Raw genomic sequence first — 18,485 nt, forward strand, 5'->3', positions numbered from 1 at the left:
CTGTGTCTGGCTTATTTCACTTAGCCTAATATCCTCAAGAAACAAATTCATAGATACAAAGAAAAAACTGATAGATGCTAGAGGGAAGAGGTGTTGGGGGATGGAGTAAAAAAATATTAATTGGTAGTTATGAAACAGGCATGGGGAGGTAAAGTACAGCATAGGGAATATGGTCAGTAATACTGTAATAACTATCTATGGTGCCAAGTGGGCTCTTGAATTATCGGAGGAAACACTTTGTAACCTATATGGATGTTTATCTGCTGTGCTGTATAACTGAAACTAATATCAAAAACGTGTTACATGCAAACTGTAATTGAAAAATATATTTTTTAAATAACCAGCTTAAAATAATAGGTATCTCAAAAAGGCATATTTGCAGTGACAAACTCCGCTTCCCTCAGTCTCAGAGGGTTATAGAGATAGGAATGTTGGGGTGGGTTTATCATACACAACTTGCCACACCTATTCACAGCCCTTCAACATTCCCCAAGGGCTCAGGGGACACTTCCTCACTAAAGCGTTGAGAATGAACGGTAGTAAGCAAAGCACTGACACCCTCACAAACCTCTCCGGTGGCTGTTTCCTGAACACCAGTGTGACAGTGGAGGATGCCTCTCCTGAGGTGGGCTCCTTGATTTCAGGGGAATGATGGGATCTCCGAGTAGAGAGGTCAATGGCAGCACTTCACTGTCAGAGACAAAATGGGCATCATTAGAGTGATGTAGTAATTGGGATCTTTTGATCTGCGTGGGTCTTGGATCCAGTGTGGCCCATCCTATCTAATAAAAGAGTAATATGCAAATTGACCATCACTCCAACACACAAGATGGCTGCCCTCATGTGGACACAAGATGGCCACCAAAAGATGGCTAGCATGGGAGGGCAGTTGGGAGGGATCAGGCCTGCAGGGGAGGGCAGTTGTGAGTGATCAGGCCAGCAGGGGAGGGCAGTTGGGAGGGACCAGGCCTGCAAGGGAGGGCAATTGGGGATGATCAAGCCTGCAGGGGAAGGCAGTTCGGGGTGTAACCAGGCCAGCAGAGGAGGAAAGTTGGGGGCAACCGGGCCTGCAGGGAAGGGCAGTTGGGAGGGCCTGCAGGGGAGAGCATTGGGGTGGGACCAGGCCTGCAGGGGCGGGCAGTTAGGGGTGACCAGGCCTGCAGGGGAGGGCAGTTAGGGGCAAACAGGCTGGCAGGGGAGCAGTTAGGCATCAATCAGGCTGGCAGGGGTGTGGTTAGGGGGTGATCAGGCTGGCAGGCAGAAGTGGTTAGGGGCAATCAGGAAGGCAGTTGGGAGCCAGCAGTCCTGGATTGTGAGAGGGATGTCCGACTGTCCGTTTAGGATCGGGCCTAAATGGGCAGTCGGACATCCCTTGAGGATTGGAGAGGGTGCAGGCTGAGCTGAGGGACCCCTCCCCCCGTGCACGAATTTCATGCACTGGGCCTTTAGTTAATCATAATGTTCCTTGGAATGGAGTTGATGAGCAACCTACTAACATATGTCTTGGTTTATGTAAAAGGGAAAACTCCAATTCTGTGGGGCAAAAACCTGACTTGGGTCGCTACAGTAGAAAAACTTTACTCCAGTTTCTACGCTCAATCTATTTCACAAACCTTCAATTGAAGAGGAGACTAGGTCACTTAAGGAAACACCTTGCAACACTGTCACAAGTATGTACTCCTCCCAACCGGCTCCCAGAGGACATGTGACCCTAATAAATGGTGACTGTGCACTGGGAGAGGAAACTGCCCAGACCCTTTTGGGGGGATTATAAACCTTAGCCCAGAACTGATGCTTATTCCTAAGGACCTAAGGCATCTATGTGTCCACTGATCAAAGTGAGGGTTATAATAGTGAGCTGACCAGGGGAGTTTTAGCTCAAGTGTGGGCCCAGTAGGTCCAAGGACCATCCTATAGATGCATATAGGACCATCCCATTGCCTGAATGCATAATTAGAGCAGCTACACTTGACAAACTGAATGTATAATTGAAACAAGCCCCCCACTGTCTCTCTGACCCGTCAGGTGAGCGCTACTATAGTAGGAAGGAAAGCAGAGTCCCTGAAGCATCCCCTCTCTGCTGTACTACATCCTGAGAGGAATGTGCAGAAATCAGTGCCGCTGCCAGGCCTGGAGGAAGAAGAGGTGATACTTAACCATTTTTCTCATTTAACAGATCTGTGTGTCCTCCAGGAGGTAGATGGATCTCAGAGATGTTGATTACCATAAACTCAAACAGGTGCTGGCTTCTCCAGATGTGAGAACTTTCCTGGAGCAAACTGGAACAGCTCACTGCATTTTGTATGCAGTGCTTGATGTGGTGGATGCTCCGTTTTCTCTACAGAGGTTTCCAAGGACCACGAGAGACCATCTGATTTAATTGGCAGGGCCAACAAATGCATCTTCAATTTTTGCCAGAGGGTAGAAATATTAATGGTTTTGACATCCCACAAAAATCACACTGGTCTAATATTGCAGACATTATGCAGATTGGACCTGATGCCCAAGAAATAGCAAGTAGCTCAGCTGCCCTTGTGAGAAGACAAATGCAAACCAGAGGATGAGAGACGAGTCTTGTGTCCTCAACAGAATGTGTCAGGATTTCTCCCCAATGTGAAAACATGCTGTTGCACCTTTCATCTCTTGCCACTAAAAGAGATGACGATGCCTGGCAGGTCTTCTTGTAGTTTAGAGGGAATGTATCAAGTTAAATGTTCTATTCTGAGCCATCAGGCTTCTGGTACTGAGTGGGGACCAGAGTCCAGCAGGGTATCTGGAGCAGGCCCCAGGCTCCAGAGCAAGCTGCTCTGTCACTTGGGCCTAATGACCCAGAAGATCCATGCTGCATGAAGTTTCTATGGAAACCAACAATGTAGTAGGAAGCCTCTGACATGCTTCAGTAGGGGAGCCAAAGTCAGAACCCTAAGCTTTAGGAGCAAAGCCTTGCCCTCCTTCACAAATTTTTTTTTTTTTCTTTTTGAGAAATGGCTCCTGGCTTTCTACTGGGTCTTATAGGAACTGAAAACCTAGCTATTGGATATTATATGATTATAGGACCTGAGCATCCCATCATGGACCATTGTTATCTGATACACTGAGTCATGTCGTCAGAGATGCATCTTTGCAGGTAGAAGTGGAACAATGAAACAGGCTCAGGCAGGTTCAGAAGGCACGGGTAACCTGCATGAGCAATTGTCTCAGACTCCCCAGACATCTGCTCATGTTCAGTCCACAAGTATAACCTCATGCAAATTTGCCTAAGACTCGTTAACTGGAGAGTCTCTCAGATGAGTTTGCACAATATGTGAACCAGAAATGGACTGCCACAGACTATAACCCAACCAGGGGTGTCCTTGAAAGAAGCAGGAGAGAACTCTAATCAAAACTGTGCTGTCCTCTTTGAAGAGGTAGCCAGAGACACAGGTCTATACTCTTTCATGGGGAGGGGCTGGTGACAGGGCAGTTGGTCAGGGACTTAGAGAACAGGATTAGAAGGTTGGTGACAAAGAGGTATGTGGGTAGATCGCTGAGAATAAGCATGGGGAGTGCAGATATATGTGCTCCGTGTGAATGCTGACCGTAGGGCATCACTGCAGTGGACGCTCTTACTAATTAAGTAAGAATGAGTGGGCCTCATTCCCAGCCACCCAGCTCTTCCTCTAGATGTGCAAGGGGCTCTGGTGTTGGCAATGAGGGCTGTTTTAGTTAACAGAATACCACAGACTAGGTGGCTTAAACAACAGACATTTGTTTCTCACAGTCTGGAGGCTGGAAGTCCAAAATCAAAGTGCCAGCGCATTAATGTCTGGTGAGGGCCGTCTTTAAAATGGCCACCTTCTTGCTATATTCTCACGTGGCAGGCAGACAGCAAGATAGCTCTCTGGACTCTTCTTCTAAGGCACTAATCCCATTCCTGAGGGCTCTACCCTCAGGGCCTAATCACCTCCCAAAGGGCCTACCTCCAAATACCACCACCTAATGGATTAGATTTCAAATATGAATTTGGGGGCGGGGAGGGGGGGAGGGTGGGGACACAAACACTCAGTCCATAATGTGGGCTTCTCTCCAGCAAGGCTACTCTAGCTACTGCCACTGCCTAACCTGTCAACTATGGAGACCAACACTGGGCCTGTATTATGGCATCTTTCTCTGGGAAGGCCAACCAGCTCCCTGGTAGCGGTTGATGATACTGTTAATTTTTTATGTAGGTTAATATTCCGGAGGGGGAGGGGGGCGGGCCTAGCTGGTTTGGCTCAGTGGATAGAGCGTCAGCCTGTGGACTGAAGAGTCCCAGGTTTGATTCCAATCAAGGGCACATGCCCGGGTTAGGGGCTTGATCCCCAGTAGGAGATGTGCAGAAGGCAACCAATCAATGATTCTCTCTCATCATTGATGTTTCTATCTCTCTCATCTCCCTTCCTCTCTGAAATCTTTTTTTTTTTTTTAAAGAGAGAACTATAGGCCCAAAATGGTGGCACTCGTGCTAATATATATATATTCCAGGGGGACTCAAACTAAATTTGGGGAGAAATAAGCATCACCCAGAGATGGATGCCATGACTGGCTTCCAGGGGGGCTGCTCTTGAGGCTCCTTGTCTGCCTTAAGGAGAGAGTCATTGTCAGTGATGTCATTCAGAAGTTCAAATGTGTGACAAAGCTGTGTATATGGATCCGAGTGCCTAAGAGGTGAACTGCAATATTACGCTCTTGTCTTTCCAGTTCCACACTTCTGTGTTCTGCTCTGTGCGGCTAAGACTGGAATTCTGCAAACTACGTTTCTTCGGGCTTCCTGTTAGGCTCTGCTCATGGTCGGCAAACTGCGGCTCGCGAGCCACATGTGGCTCTTTGGCCCCTTGAGTGTGGCTCTTCCACAAAATACCATGGCCTGGGCGAGTCTCTTTTGAAGAAGTGGCATTAGAAGAAGTTTAAGTTTTAAAAAATTTGGCTCTCCAAAGAAATTTCAATCGTTGTACTGTTGATATTTGGCTCTGTTGACTAATAAGTTTGCCGACCACTGGGCTCTGTCAAGCAGGGGCAGGAGGAGGAGAGCCGGAGGCTGGAGGAAGAAAGGGCTGAGCTTTGCTTCCTGCTTGTTTCCAAACTTACAGACCCAGCCCCTGTGCCACCTCAGCCTTCCAGACGGCAGCGCCCACTCCTCAGAGAGCTGAGTCTCAGCTCCACAGACAGCCCCTCCGAGCTGCTGTTTCCTCATCTCACCCCTTCCCATCTCTGCTCGCCCTAAGTGTGGTAGCCGCTCCCTGTAGTTACCACAGCAGTTTCCCCGTTTTTGCTTTCTCAGTTCTCCAACTCCTGTTTCACCAATTCTCCCTATTCAATGTTCTCTGTGAAAACTACTCATAGTTTCTGTTTTCCCACCTGGGTTCTCACAGATATTGGATGACATACATAAGCGTGCAGCTAAAAACCACCACGATGTGCGAGGCGAAATGGTTGTTTCGGTGTGGTGAGATCATGGTGCTTCTGTGTCTTTCTCCAAATATTTGCCAAGTCCTGGTATGACTTGGTTTCATAACTCCAAGCCCTTCTCGGAGGACAGTGTGGACCTTGTGTCCCAGAGCAAGCTACTCCTACTGGTATGTGTAATTATAGGTAAGCGATCAGTTTATGTAACTCACAGGTCATTTCCAGGTGGGAGGGGACAGAAGGCAAGTGCTAGCAGAAAAAGCAAATAGAACACTGAGAGATGCTATCTAATGGAGAAAAAAACTGTTTTCTGGTAACAGAAAAACAATCCAAGAGTTCAAAAAGCATGCAGCATTTTATTACACTAAAAGTTTTCTTTCTCTTTTTCTTTCCCGGCCACCTGGAAGTGTGTGTGGGGGTGGAGGGGGGGGGGGTTGGGAGTGGGGCACAAGGAAACTGGAGTACCGCCAGGAAAAACAATGTCTTTCCAGAAGCTTTCTGCTCAGGAACTGCCGAAGGCCTGGCCCTTCCCGGGTGCTAGACTGTGTGCGTTAGCGCCCTCTGTTGGCCAGGACTCTGAGGGCAAATGGACACCACCTGAGTGTTACGGGTGAATTGTGTGTCGCCTCCAAAATTCATGAGTTCAAGTCCTGACACCAGTACCTGAGAATATGATCATGTTTGTAGATATGGCCTTTGGAGAGATAATTACAGTTAATTATCTGAGGTGGGCCCTAATCCAATCTGACTGGTGGCCATACAAGAAGACGAGATGAGAGGGCACACACACCCAGAGGGAAACCAGGTGAAGACGCAGGGGGAGGTGGCCATCCACAAGCCCGGAGAGGGGCCTCAGGAGAACCCGGGCACCTTGATATCAGGTGCCCACTCTCCAGAAGTGTGAGAAAATACACGCCTGCTGTTAAGCCGCCCATCCTGTGGTATTTGTTGGGCAGCCCTGGCAAGCGAAGATACCGCGTCTTTGACTGCCGTGCCCACAGGACCCTGGCTTTGACTCCACTCCAGGAAATGCATGTGTTGTTACTAGACAGGGCTGTGGCCCCAAACCCCACCCAGGCGCCTGCTCTGCAGAATCAGGCCGGACAGTGAACTGCAGGGGCTTGTCATCAGGCTGTCCCAAGTCCAAGGGGGACTGGCTCACTTTTCCAAGAATCATGAAGGTGGGGCATTGTGGCACACTGAGGCCATGTGGCACAGAGAGGTACAAGGAGGGAGGGTGGCACCTTGGGGCAGGGTGGCACAGTGAGGCAGGGTGGCACAATGAGGCACAGTGGGGCAGGGTGGCACAGTGGTACAGGGTGGCACAATGAGGCACAGTGGGGCAGGGTGGCACAGTGAGGCAGGGTGGCACAGTGGGGCAGGGTGGCACAGTGGGGCAGGGTGGCACAGTGAGGCAGGGTGGCACAATGAGGCACAGTGGGGCAGGGTGGCACAGTGGGGCAGGGTGGCACAGTGAGGCAGGGTGGCACAAGGGGGGCAGGGTGGCACAGTGGGGCAGGGTGGCACAGTGAGGCAGGGTGGCACAATGAGGCACAGTGGGGCAGGGTGGCACAGTGGGGCAGGGTGGCACAGTGAGGCAGGGTGGCACAAGGGGGGCAGGGGGCACAGGGGGCACAGTGGGGCAGGGTGGCACAGTGAAACAGGGTGGCACCGTGGGAAACACTAGCTTTGGAGTCAGGCTGGTCTGGTTTCAATCCAAATCACGACACTCATTGCGTGAGAAAACAAGTCAGTTCCTTACAGATTCCTTCTCTGTAAGAGAAAGCTACTGATATTCACGCCATTGTTATGGACTGGATGATTGTGTTGAAGTTGTAACTTCCAGTGAGACTCTATGGGAAGACGGGGCCACTTAGAAAGAATTAAAGTTAAATGAGATCAAAAGTAAAGCCCTGATCCGGAGAGGCACCAGAGACCTTTCTTCCCCTCCCCTCCCCTCTCTCCCCTTCTCTCTCTCTCTCTCTCTCTCTCTCTCTCTCTTCCTCTCTCTCCCCCCCCACCTCATCTCACTCATGCACATTCCATGAGGAAAGACCATCTGAAGACATAGCAAGAAGACAGCCATCTAAAAGCCAGGAAGAGAACTCACACCAGAAACCAAACCAGCTGGACCTTGATCCTGGACTTCCAGCCTCCAGAATGTGAGGAAATGAGCTTCTGTTTTTAAGCTATCCCGTCCATGGTATGTTATTAGGGCAGCCCGAGCTAACTAATACACCACAGAGATACAATAGGAGGTCGCATGAGAACCAGCCATCTAACCCCATGTTCAATAAATACGAGGAAGGATTATTAAAAATCGGAGATAGTCGGCAGAAATGAAAGGTACTTTAGTTTCTAATGGTGCCTTGGCAGGTAAGACTGCCACCATGAAGAAGTTTAAGCATCAGCCAGAATTTCTCTGCAGGGCGTTGTCATGGAGATGATTCAAGCATCAAAAAGTGGTTGGAGACTGCGTCTTTTCAGCTCTTTTTCAAACCCAAGAGTTTTGAAAGTTTGCACTGTGATTTTGAAATCTTTCCAAACTGCCTTAATATTCATTTTCTCTGAATAATATAGTCTTAAAGTTAAAAAGTTATTATCAATGCCATAAAAAAATGTCAGAAAAGGTGTCCTTATTGAGCTATCCTCAGTGTGTGTGTGTGTGTGTGTGTGTGTGTGTGTGTGTGTGTGTGTGTAACGGTTTGTGCATGTAGTAGTGAAGATTCCTGCTTTCACATTTCTCTAGTATCAGTGTAACATATTTTTTACATAGACATACACACAAAGAACACGTCAATAAAACAGCTACAAGCAGATAGCAGGGCAGCCCTCACAAATCTCCCCCTTCTGGGCTTATCACAGGAAACTTGCTCTCCTGAGGCTCTACATGGGTGTTAAATTAAGGGTTGATTTCATTATTTAGCAACTGAAGGTCTTAGTCAAGGAACTGCATCTTAGCCCCTAACACACCCTGACATTTTCCTCCTGCAGGGAGACCCCTGCCCGGCCTGCCCGGCCCTCCCCCCACCACCCATCCTGGTGTGTGCCTCAAAGGTATCAGACACAGGCTCCTGTGCTGGGAGCCCTCTCACAGGACACGGCATCATGACCGTGGCTCAGACTTCCGTGTCCTTCTCTGCGTGGTTTCCTCTCCTTGAGAAAAGCCACAAGCAGAATGCTCTGGTGAGCAGAACTCCTTCCACGGTAGTGCCTCTCACATCTGTAAACCATTTGGAAGTGACAATTCCTTCGTGCGTGCTTCGGACACCTTTGAATTTTGTCAAAGACTGTGCGAATGGCTACTGTCATCGGTAGATAATTGCAAAGACCCAATCTGTCAGAACCATGAACTTGGGGATTGTGCTGGACACGCCCTCTGGTGGACAAAGAAAATGCTACCTCTTGGTGTCTGAAAAACTGCTAAAAATGTATTTAACTGTATTAAATTCAAGTGATAACTTTAATAAAGTCAAGCGTTTTGTCTTATATTCTAAAATTGATTGGTAACTTTATTTAATGTTACTGAAGTAACACCGTGGCTAGGAGTGCAGGATTTAAAGACAACTTGGGTTTGACTCCCAGCCACTTCTCAGCTGTATAAAGCAGCGATGTTCAACAGGTGTGCCACAGAATTTTTAAAACAAGCAACACCTGACTACTTACTCAGGGGCACTGACCTCTTTTCCCTTAGGTCCGTGGTCAGCAAACTGCAGCTTTCGAGCCACTTGCGGCTCTTTGGCCCTTTGAGTGTGGCTCTTCCACAAAATACCACGGCCTGGGAGAGTCTATTTTGAAGAAGTAGCGTAAGAAGAAGTTTAAGTTTAAAAAATTTGTCTCATTGAAATTTCTTTGGAGAGCCAAATTTTTTAAACTTAAACTTCTTCTAACGCCACTTCTTCAGAATAGATTCACCCAGGCCATGGTATTTTGTGGAAGAGCCACACTCAAGGAGCCAAAGAGCCGCATGTGGCTCAAAAGCCGCAATTTGCCAACCACGGCCTTAGGTTGTCAGATTAAAAAAAAATGACAACAGCCCTAACTGGTTTGGCTCAGTGGATAGAGCGTCGGCCTGTGGACTGAAGGGTCCCAGGTTCAATTCCGGTCAAGGACATGTACCTTGGTTGCGGGCACATCCACAGTGGGGAGTGTGCAGGAGGCAGCTGGTCGATGTTTCTCTCTCATTGATGTTTCTAACTCTCTATCCCTCTCACTTCCTCTCTGTAAAAAATTTAATAAAATACATTTTTTTAAATGACAACAACCAACACAACAATAATTTTCAGGTGTGAATGCCCTGTCTTGAACCATAAATATATAGGTCAGGTACGAGTTGCATCTTATTGGTCATGCTGCATAGCAAGGTTGCATCTTCTTGGTTAATTCTTGGTACAAGAAATTTTTATATGTAAATATAGGCACCTAATTTTTTTTTAAGTCACTTTGGAGCTAAAAGAGAAGGTAACCACTATTATTATTTTTTTGTAAATCAATCAAAATTATACCAATTTTTATCAGATCGGCAAAAGTATATATTTCTTGTTATGCCCCAGAATTATAGTAATTAGCTTTCGTGTACTATTGTCGCGGGGTAGTAAGAAGCTAGGAAAATCCCGGGGCAAGTGCAATGGGGAATCTGAGACAAGAGTTCGGGCAGCTTGCAGCCAGTTTGTGCATTGCAACACCTTATCTTGCCCGAACAAGGACACTTGAGAGCAAATGGTCTACACCCTCCTCCCTAACCAGAGAATGCACAGCTTGAATCACCCTGGCTGGGAAAATAGAGAACAAAGACCCAACTAATGCCATTTGTGCCAACTAAACCCAGGGACAGACGAAGCTGGGGAACAAATAACAAAACCCCCGTGAAAGCCAGACAGACCTAGACAAAAGTAAACCAGTACAACAGACCAGAGCATAACCCTAACCTCCCCTGTACACTCATTTTAATGCATCAGCATATTAAAAATGCACCTGGAAAGCTAATGAATATTCTACTGAAACCCTCCCCTAAGATTCTCTCTTGCAGGGAAAAATGGGTAAAAAGCCCTCAGACAAAGATTCAATGCAACCAGCTCCAGAGCACGTCCATGCTGCTTCCCAGGCATGAACTTTTTGTTACTTCCCAAACTCTAAGGGTCCCCATGAGACTTGCTCCCAGGGGAGCGGTGGGCAGGGCAGCTTGACCCGGGCTCACCCCCTGACCCTGTCTCCAAGGTCCCCTTTTTCTCTGACTTCCCAGTGAGCCAAGCAGCCCAGCCGTGGCTACTTCTATGACTGTGACCTTCCCTTCCCAGTGAGCCAAGCACCCCAGCTCTGGCTGCCTGCTTTACTATAATGTTCCCAGGGAGCCAAGCAGAGCCCCGCCTAGGCTCCCCCTGCTGCTGCTTCCACCCTAAGTGCTTCCTTGTTCCACTTCCCCAGCTTTACTACACACTCTCAAACCCACCTGGACTCCTCTTGTGAAATCCTTCCAACACGAAGTCAAGGCTCCACACACTGCAGGCCGGCCTGAGGCAGACCCGCTCTGGGCCTGTTCCTGTCCGCTAACACCCTGAGATGAAAAAGGTCAAAAATCGCTGGTATAAAAGTAGGAAAATTATTTTAAAAGTAAGAAAATACCTCATTGTATTGTGATAATTAAATGGGTAAATAAATACATGCAAAGTGCTTAGAACAGAGCCTTGCACTAAATAAGTGTTCTTTTTTTTTTTCCTTTAAAAAAAATATGGAACGCTTCACGAATTAGCATGTCATCCTTGATCATTTTCTCGGTATCATTCCAATTTTAGTATATGTACAGCAGAAGCAAGCACTAAGTGTTAATTTGTAATCTTAAAAGTTATCTGATTCAAAGTTATCTTCTCCAGAAAGCTTTCATTAAGGACCCTGCTTTGATTAGTTTCATAATGACCAAAATCCTTACCTCTGAGAATGACACAAACACTAAATCCTATATAATAAAGAGGTAATATGCAAATTGGCCCTCAGGCCCTCACACAAGATGGCCACCCCCATGTGGTCAAAGATGGCCATAGGGGAGGGTAGTTGTGGGTGATCAGGCCTGCAGAGGAGGGCAGTTAGGGGCGACTGGGCTAGCAGGGGAGGGCAGTTGGGGGTTACTAGGCAGGCAGGGGAGGGCAGTTAGGGGTGACCAGTCCTGCAGGGGAGGGCAGTTGGGGGGGACCAGGCCGGCAGGGAAGGGCAGTTGGGGGCAATCAGGCTGGCAGGTGAGTGGTTAGGGGGTGATCAGGCTGGCAGGCAGGCAAGTGGTTGGGAGCCAGCAGTCCTGGGTTGTGAGAGGGATGTCCAATTGCAGGATTGGGCCTAAACCAGCAGTCAGACATCCCCCGAGGGGTCCCAGATTGGAGAGGGTGCAGGCTGGGCTGAGGGACACCCCCAGTGCACGAATTTCATGCCCTGGGCCTCTAGTAAATAATGAAAAGGGTATGAGTAAGGCTATTGAGACATACAGCATTCTTGAATCAAAGAGATGAAAATGGACTACGTTTTTTAGGGAGTTATACTTCCAAATTAACAACCAGTCCAGATCAAAAGGGACTGTAACAGTTCAAGACTTAAAATGACTCTTAGGCCCAATTGGGGACCCAGTTTATGCACCTCCCCAAACAACCTGCCCCCAGGCTCCCCAGGCTTCAGGAACTTGTCTTTCTTCCTAAACAAAGTGGTCCCAGCAATGATTCATGTCACCCCCACCTCAAAAAAAACCCAGCCATTGCCACACTGCTTCATCTTTTTTTCTAGGGGAAAACCTAGAAATAAATCAAGAAGAGCTTCTTGGTACTAAAGAAGTTGAAGGTCACAAAAAGTCTGTTGTTAGTCTTAACAATGAGGGGGACAATGAAAATGCCCTTTCTCAGCACAAAGAATCAGTGAAGAGACTATTAAGTCTGACATGAATTTTGCAGAAAAATATGCTTCATTTATTAATGTTAAAATCTATATGTAATTATCCAACTTGACATAAAGTTAAAATGTTCAAAGTTGTTTTACTTCAGAGTTAAAATTATTCCTTTCATCCTAATGCACAATGGCAATGCTTATTCACAAATTTTCTTATTGATACTTTGGGGCAATTAGACTAATTGGGTCTCTGTGATTTCTTCTGGTTCTAAAATGTTTTTATTTTATTTCTACCATACAACTTTAGAATTTAAACACATAACACACCATATTTATACTAATAAAGAGCTAATATGCTAATGAGCTGTACTCCGTAATGGGTAACGACCAGGTCATTAGCATATTAGCTGGGGTGTTGCTCTGGTGACAGGGAGGCGGGACCATCCCTTGTCAGGGAGGGCATGGGTGAGAGCCCATAGCGCCCCCCTCACCAGTCCTTCACCACCCACTGCTCACACTCTGAGTGCCCCATGGCTAAGGTGACCAGACGTCCCGATTTTGGCGGGACAGTCCCGATTTTTAACAATTTGTCCCGCGTCCCGCGGCATTTTTAAAAAGTCCCGATTTTTGGAAAGAATGCACGACAAGCTAGGGAACAGTGGGAGAACGGGAAGGGGATATACGGTTTTTCGGCGGCCATGTGGCTGTTTAGCCAGGATATGAGTTTTATATTATTTTTGTTAATTTTATAATGTTAAACTTTAATAATAACAAATAATTGTTATCGAGAACTGCTTATCAAAGTTCGCATTGTTGATCAGTTGTTAGAATTTGACCACCGTTGTTTGGACTTAATGAACAATGGCATTTTTTGGGGATTGGCAACGACGAAAACATTTTGTAACTGTCTCTCAGATGATACACATCGTACTGCGTGCTAGTAAGCTAGTTAAACAAGTGATGTCATTACAAATCAGCTATTCAGATAATTTAGGTAAGTAATTTATTTATTTATTTCATAAATACATAAATTTTCTTGAATTTAGCAGACAGTACTCGTATTATTTATATTTTATAGTGGCGGCAAAAAGTCTAGCACCGGCCTTGAAAGTGACACTTATGACTTATGTTATGGCAAATTCAGAGGAAAAATAATACAAGTTAGTATTGTTATTATTTAGAAAGAAATATAGGATTAAAATTAAAATAATTTTTAAATATAGTTACTTTATAACAATCAAATTAATTTAATTTATAAGCTAACAATAAAATATGTTCATGTAATTATGTACCTACTTACTGTGTTTTTAAGCAATATGTATATAATAATTTATAATATAATTTTAAATTATTTTTTTTAGATTTTTAACATAATGAGTAAGAAAAGAGGATGCAAATTCAACGATGATCTAAGAAGTGAATTTCCTTTTATTAAAAAAACCAAAAGCGATTACAATATAGACCAAATTTTTAATCAAGAACCCCCCCCCGGGCCAAAACCGGTTTAGCTCAGTGGATAGAGTGTCGGCCTGCGGACTCAAGGGTCCCAGGTTCGATTCTGTTCAAGGGCATGTACCTTGGTTGCGGGCACATCCCCAGTAGGGGGTGTGCAAGAAGCAGCTGATCGATGTTTCTCTCTCATCGATGTTTCTAACTCTCTATCCCTCTCTCTTCCTCTCTGTAAAATATCAATAAAATATATTAAAAAAAAAAAAAGAACCCCACCCCCACCCCCTGTCAATGGTGTCCCGCTTTACCAATGTTAAAATCTGGTCACCTTACCCATGGCCCACCTGCCAGGGGAAGGAGCACAGCGCAGCAGATGGGAGGCTTCCATGCTCTCCTCGGGCGCCATGACAGGGCAGAGCCGCCGCGTTGCTCTGGAGATGGGGTGGAAGTGGGGAGGCACCCAGAGAAGGCAGGACCAGCCTGAGGTGACTGGAGGGACTGAGGTCGGGGCTTGAAGGGGCCAGAGAAGGCCAGAGGGTTTGGGGGCTGGAGCTCTGCGTGGACAGGTTCCAGTGACAAGGCAGGGCTGCAGGTGGGTGGGCGGCGCCACGTGATTTCATGTGCTGGGTTCCGTGTGTGTGTGTGTGTGTGTGTGTGTGTGTGTGTGTGTGTGTGTGTGTGTGTGTGTATAATATACATAGTTATTTTGTCACCTGCTACGTTTGCTTCCCTACACATTGGCATTTATTGAATGCTTTGAGTTATAATTTAGGTTATTTGGGAAGCTAGGCCCAGAACCCAGTCCCCACTGCAGTTCAGTGTTTTGTTTGCATAACTGCTATCTGCCTAATCAGATGCCAATTCTGATTAGATGGGTCCTTGGGAGTATTTTCTAACCTAAAATTTTATTCCATCCTTCTATTTTGGGATCACTTTATATTGATTCAATTCTGTTTGGCATCTTACTTTCTATTTTCTGGGCTCATTTCTCCAATCCCATGCTCGCAGAGAAGTGGAAATGGAGATTGATTGGCATTCAGCCCTCGATCTGCTAGTTAGAGCCTCCACAGCTCAGGAAAGAGATGAGGTATAAGGATCTTGAATTTAACGAGAACTGCCCTAAGAAACATACCATTCAATTTAGCTGTCAATTGAGTATTTTTTAACTTTTTAAAAAATATTTTTTAATTGATTTCAGAGAGGGAGAGAGAGATAGAAAATCAATGATGAGAGAGAATCATTGGTCAGCTGCCTCCTGCACGCCCCCTCCTGGAGATATACTAGTAGCATGTTCCCTGCCTGGGAAATGAATCATGACCTTCTGGTTCATAGGTCGATGCTCAACCACTGAGCAACACTGGCCTGGCATCAACTCAGTATTTTAAGTATATCTGCAAGTCATTTTTTACCACTTCCAAAGTTGTCCACAAGTGATTACTTTAAAATCAAAACAAAGGAATTATTAGGTTTTCAAAATAAAATAGTGGAACAGTAATAGTGAGATTAATAGAGACAGAAAATAGGATGGGAAAAGGGAAGGAGAGAAAGCGCACAGGCTAATTCCTCTAAAGATTCCCTTTACACAGAGCTGAGACTTTAGGAGAGAAATGTTCAAGGGAAGCAATTACTAGAATAATAACTCACACATCTGGTTAAAACACTCCATGTACTGAAAGTAGGGCGCTTTCTTCCAAGATTACTGCGAAATATAATGTGCCAGAGGCTCCCCTAAGTGTCCTCAAGCCTGCCTGCTCCCTCGCTGCTGCCTCCATAAAGGGTGGAATTTGCCCAGCAGATTACCTCACCCTTTGTATCTCTGCAGAATGTCTTCCATCCGAGTTTCAAAGTGCGTTTACAAATGTAAATTAGCAAGCCTCATCATCACTTCTGTCCACAGAGATGGCTCATTTAAGTAACACAGAAATTTACCTAAGTAGCCTACTCACAGCCAGAAGTCCTTTGTGTCCTGAGAAGTCCTTTGTGTCGTCTGGAAATGGATATTCAAAGTGTGAAAATGCCTTGTAGCTTCCTTGCAGATCCAAATTCATTGCTTCCTTGCAGATCCGAATTCATTGCATCCTTTGGCAAGTCCCACTGGAAGGACCAACTATCGTTTTTCATCTTCTCAGCCTTTTCTCAGCCTCACCAAGTGCCCACAGACCTGGAACCCAGACTTCAGCCCTCCTCTTTCCTATTTTATTTGCCCCAAAAGCTGAGAGGACAGAACATGAATTTCTTAAAGATTTTTTAAGGATCACTTTGATTAAATAGTAGTTGGCCATATTTTCTTTTGTTCCCCCAAACTCTTATATTAACCAGTGAACAAATATTTATTAGACACATTTTGTTGCCACTCACTGTGAAGACACAGGGAACCCTACAGTCATGCTCCTCCCCTCATGGGAAGGACAGACAGTAATCAACAATGGGCTACACTGTCCTGGCAGGAGTGGCTCAGTTGGTTGTAGCATCACCCCACGCATTGAAAGGTCACAGGTCAAGGCACCTGCGCAGGTTGTGGGTTTGGTCCCAGGTCGAGGTGCGTCCGGAAGCTAACCAATCAATGTTTCTCTCACATTGACGTTTCTCTATCTCTTGCTCCCTCTCCCTTCCTCTCTCTCTAAAAAACAAAAATCAATAAAAACATATCTTTGGGTGAGGATTTTTTTAAAAAACATCAGCTACAATGTGGTCAGAGCTCTGAAAATAAAAAACATGACACGATGGGTGAGGTAGGGAGGAATGGATGGATCAGGGAAGCCCTCTAAGCAGGTGATATTTGAACTGTGACCTGGAGCATGAGAATAAGTCAGACTTTTCTTTTTTGCATCTTACAGATTTTTTTTTCTAATCAAGTAAATATTGATCTGTAATATCCCACATAAACAAAAAGCTCTTTGGGGATCCTTTTATTTTTTCCAGAGTAAAAGGGTCAGGAGACCAAAAAGTGAGAAAACCACTGTGGTTCATCCCCAGCCATGATTGGTCCATTTCTTGCTCTGACCTCATAAGGCGCCATTGTGAGGGAATTGCAAGCCACTCCCGTATAAGGTCCTGGCTGGGCCTCGGTTTTAGTCCATTAGAGTCCAGGAAGCTGATTGCTAGTGACCTGTTGGACATGGACTAGTTGGCTTGTTTTCTCGTTTTTTTCTCCTCCTCCTTCTCCTCTGCAAACAGTTTTATCTCTACATATTACAAGATACACCAGTTCCCTGAACATGTGGAAATGCAAATTAATACATTGTTTTAAAAGAGAAGACCTGCTTACTCACCTTTGTATTTCCAGTCATTACCACAGAGCCAGGTCCAAAGTCAATGCTCAGAAAATAATAGACAGGTGAACACTCAACCTGGTGTCTATAGAGTGGATTGTCCCAATCAGGACACACTGAGTGTGATTAATGATTGTTCTGGGACAATAGTGTAAAGCTGCACTGGGACTGTCCTGGGATGGATGGTCACCTGGGCATCACTGGGAAGAATTATGAACAAACTAGGGGCCCAGTGCATTAAATCTGTGCATGGGGGGAGTGGGTCCCTCAGCCTGACCTGCACCCTCTCCAATCTGAGAGCTCTCAGGGGATATCCTACTGACAGCTTAGGCCTGCTCCCCATGGTTCTCTTTCTCTGTGGACCTGCCTGCTTGATGCCACCGCAGGCCCTGGTGTCTGCTCTCTGTGGGGGACTGCTTGCCCCTCACTGCCACGGTCAGGGGCAAGCAGGACTCTGCTGTCTGCTCGCTCACTGCGGGGGACTGCTTGCCCCTTGCTGCCATGGCCAGGGGCAAGCTGGACCCCACAGTCTGCTGTCTGCTCCCTCGCTGTGGGGGACGTTCCCGCCCCACCCCCAGCTGCTTGGCACCTGCACGTGGAGGCCCAGAGTGGCCAAGGGCATTCCAGGACCCAGCTGCTCCGGGCCTATGTGCAGGCCGACAGGCTCAGAGCAGCCTGGCTCCTGAGGACACCTGTCCCTGGGACACAGGCCGCTTGGCACCAGCACGCACACAAGCAGCCACAGGGCGGGAATATCCGCCGCATCGCAGATGTTCCCGCCCCTCCCCTGGCTGCTTGGCACCTGCACACATAGGCCCGGAGTGGCTGGGGCATTCTGGGACCCCAGCCACTCCGGGCCTACACGCGGGCCTACAGGCTCAGAGCGGCCTGCATCCTGAAGATGCCCATCCCCGGGACCCAGGCTGCTTGGTGCCGGCACACGCACAAGCGGCCGCCCCACCCCCAGCCGCTCGGTTCCTGCATATGCAAATTAACCCTCCATCTTTGTCAGGTTAATGTGCATACTCACTCCTGATTGGCTGGTGGGTGTTGCGAAGTGACCGTCAATTTGCATCTTTCACTTTTATTAGTGTGGATTGTGACGTCTCTGATTCTGAGATCCTGTAAAAGGCACTAGCACTCACTTCATTTGCCCCATCTGGGTTAGACCAATAGTTCCCAGAGCACAGGAATGTTTGTAGGTAGCATGGGCATCGAGATTAATGTAGATTCACACTTTCCAATTCTACATTAGCATTTCTAGTTATTATGAGGAGAAACTTTCAGTTTGGTGCTAGGTTGTCTTTAGCCACCTCAGAGTCTTGGTAATCTTCCTATTTAAATGAAATGTAAACAAACCTTAGGATCAGAACTTCTGAATGAGAAATGATACTTGGCTAGAATTTAATATTATGTTAATTATTTTATGCTTTCCTTTTTTCCTGGCAAATTATGATCATTTTCTAGACAGGATTA

At 46.6% G+C, this 18,485-nt stretch overlaps 1 pseudogene; it reads right to left on the bottom strand.

Moving 5' to 3' along the window:
- Positions 1-11,146: 11,146 nt before the first annotated feature.
- On the bottom strand, positions 11,147-11,240 carry LOC114235131 (U6 spliceosomal RNA; annotated as a pseudogene).
- Between the last annotated feature and the right edge of the window lie 7,245 nt (positions 11,241-18,485).

Source organism: Eptesicus fuscus, chromosome 6 (assembly GCF_027574615.1).
Source record: "Eptesicus fuscus isolate TK198812 chromosome 6, DD_ASM_mEF_20220401, whole genome shotgun sequence".
In the NCBI taxonomy this organism is placed as follows: domain Eukaryota; kingdom Metazoa; phylum Chordata; class Mammalia; order Chiroptera; family Vespertilionidae; genus Eptesicus; species Eptesicus fuscus.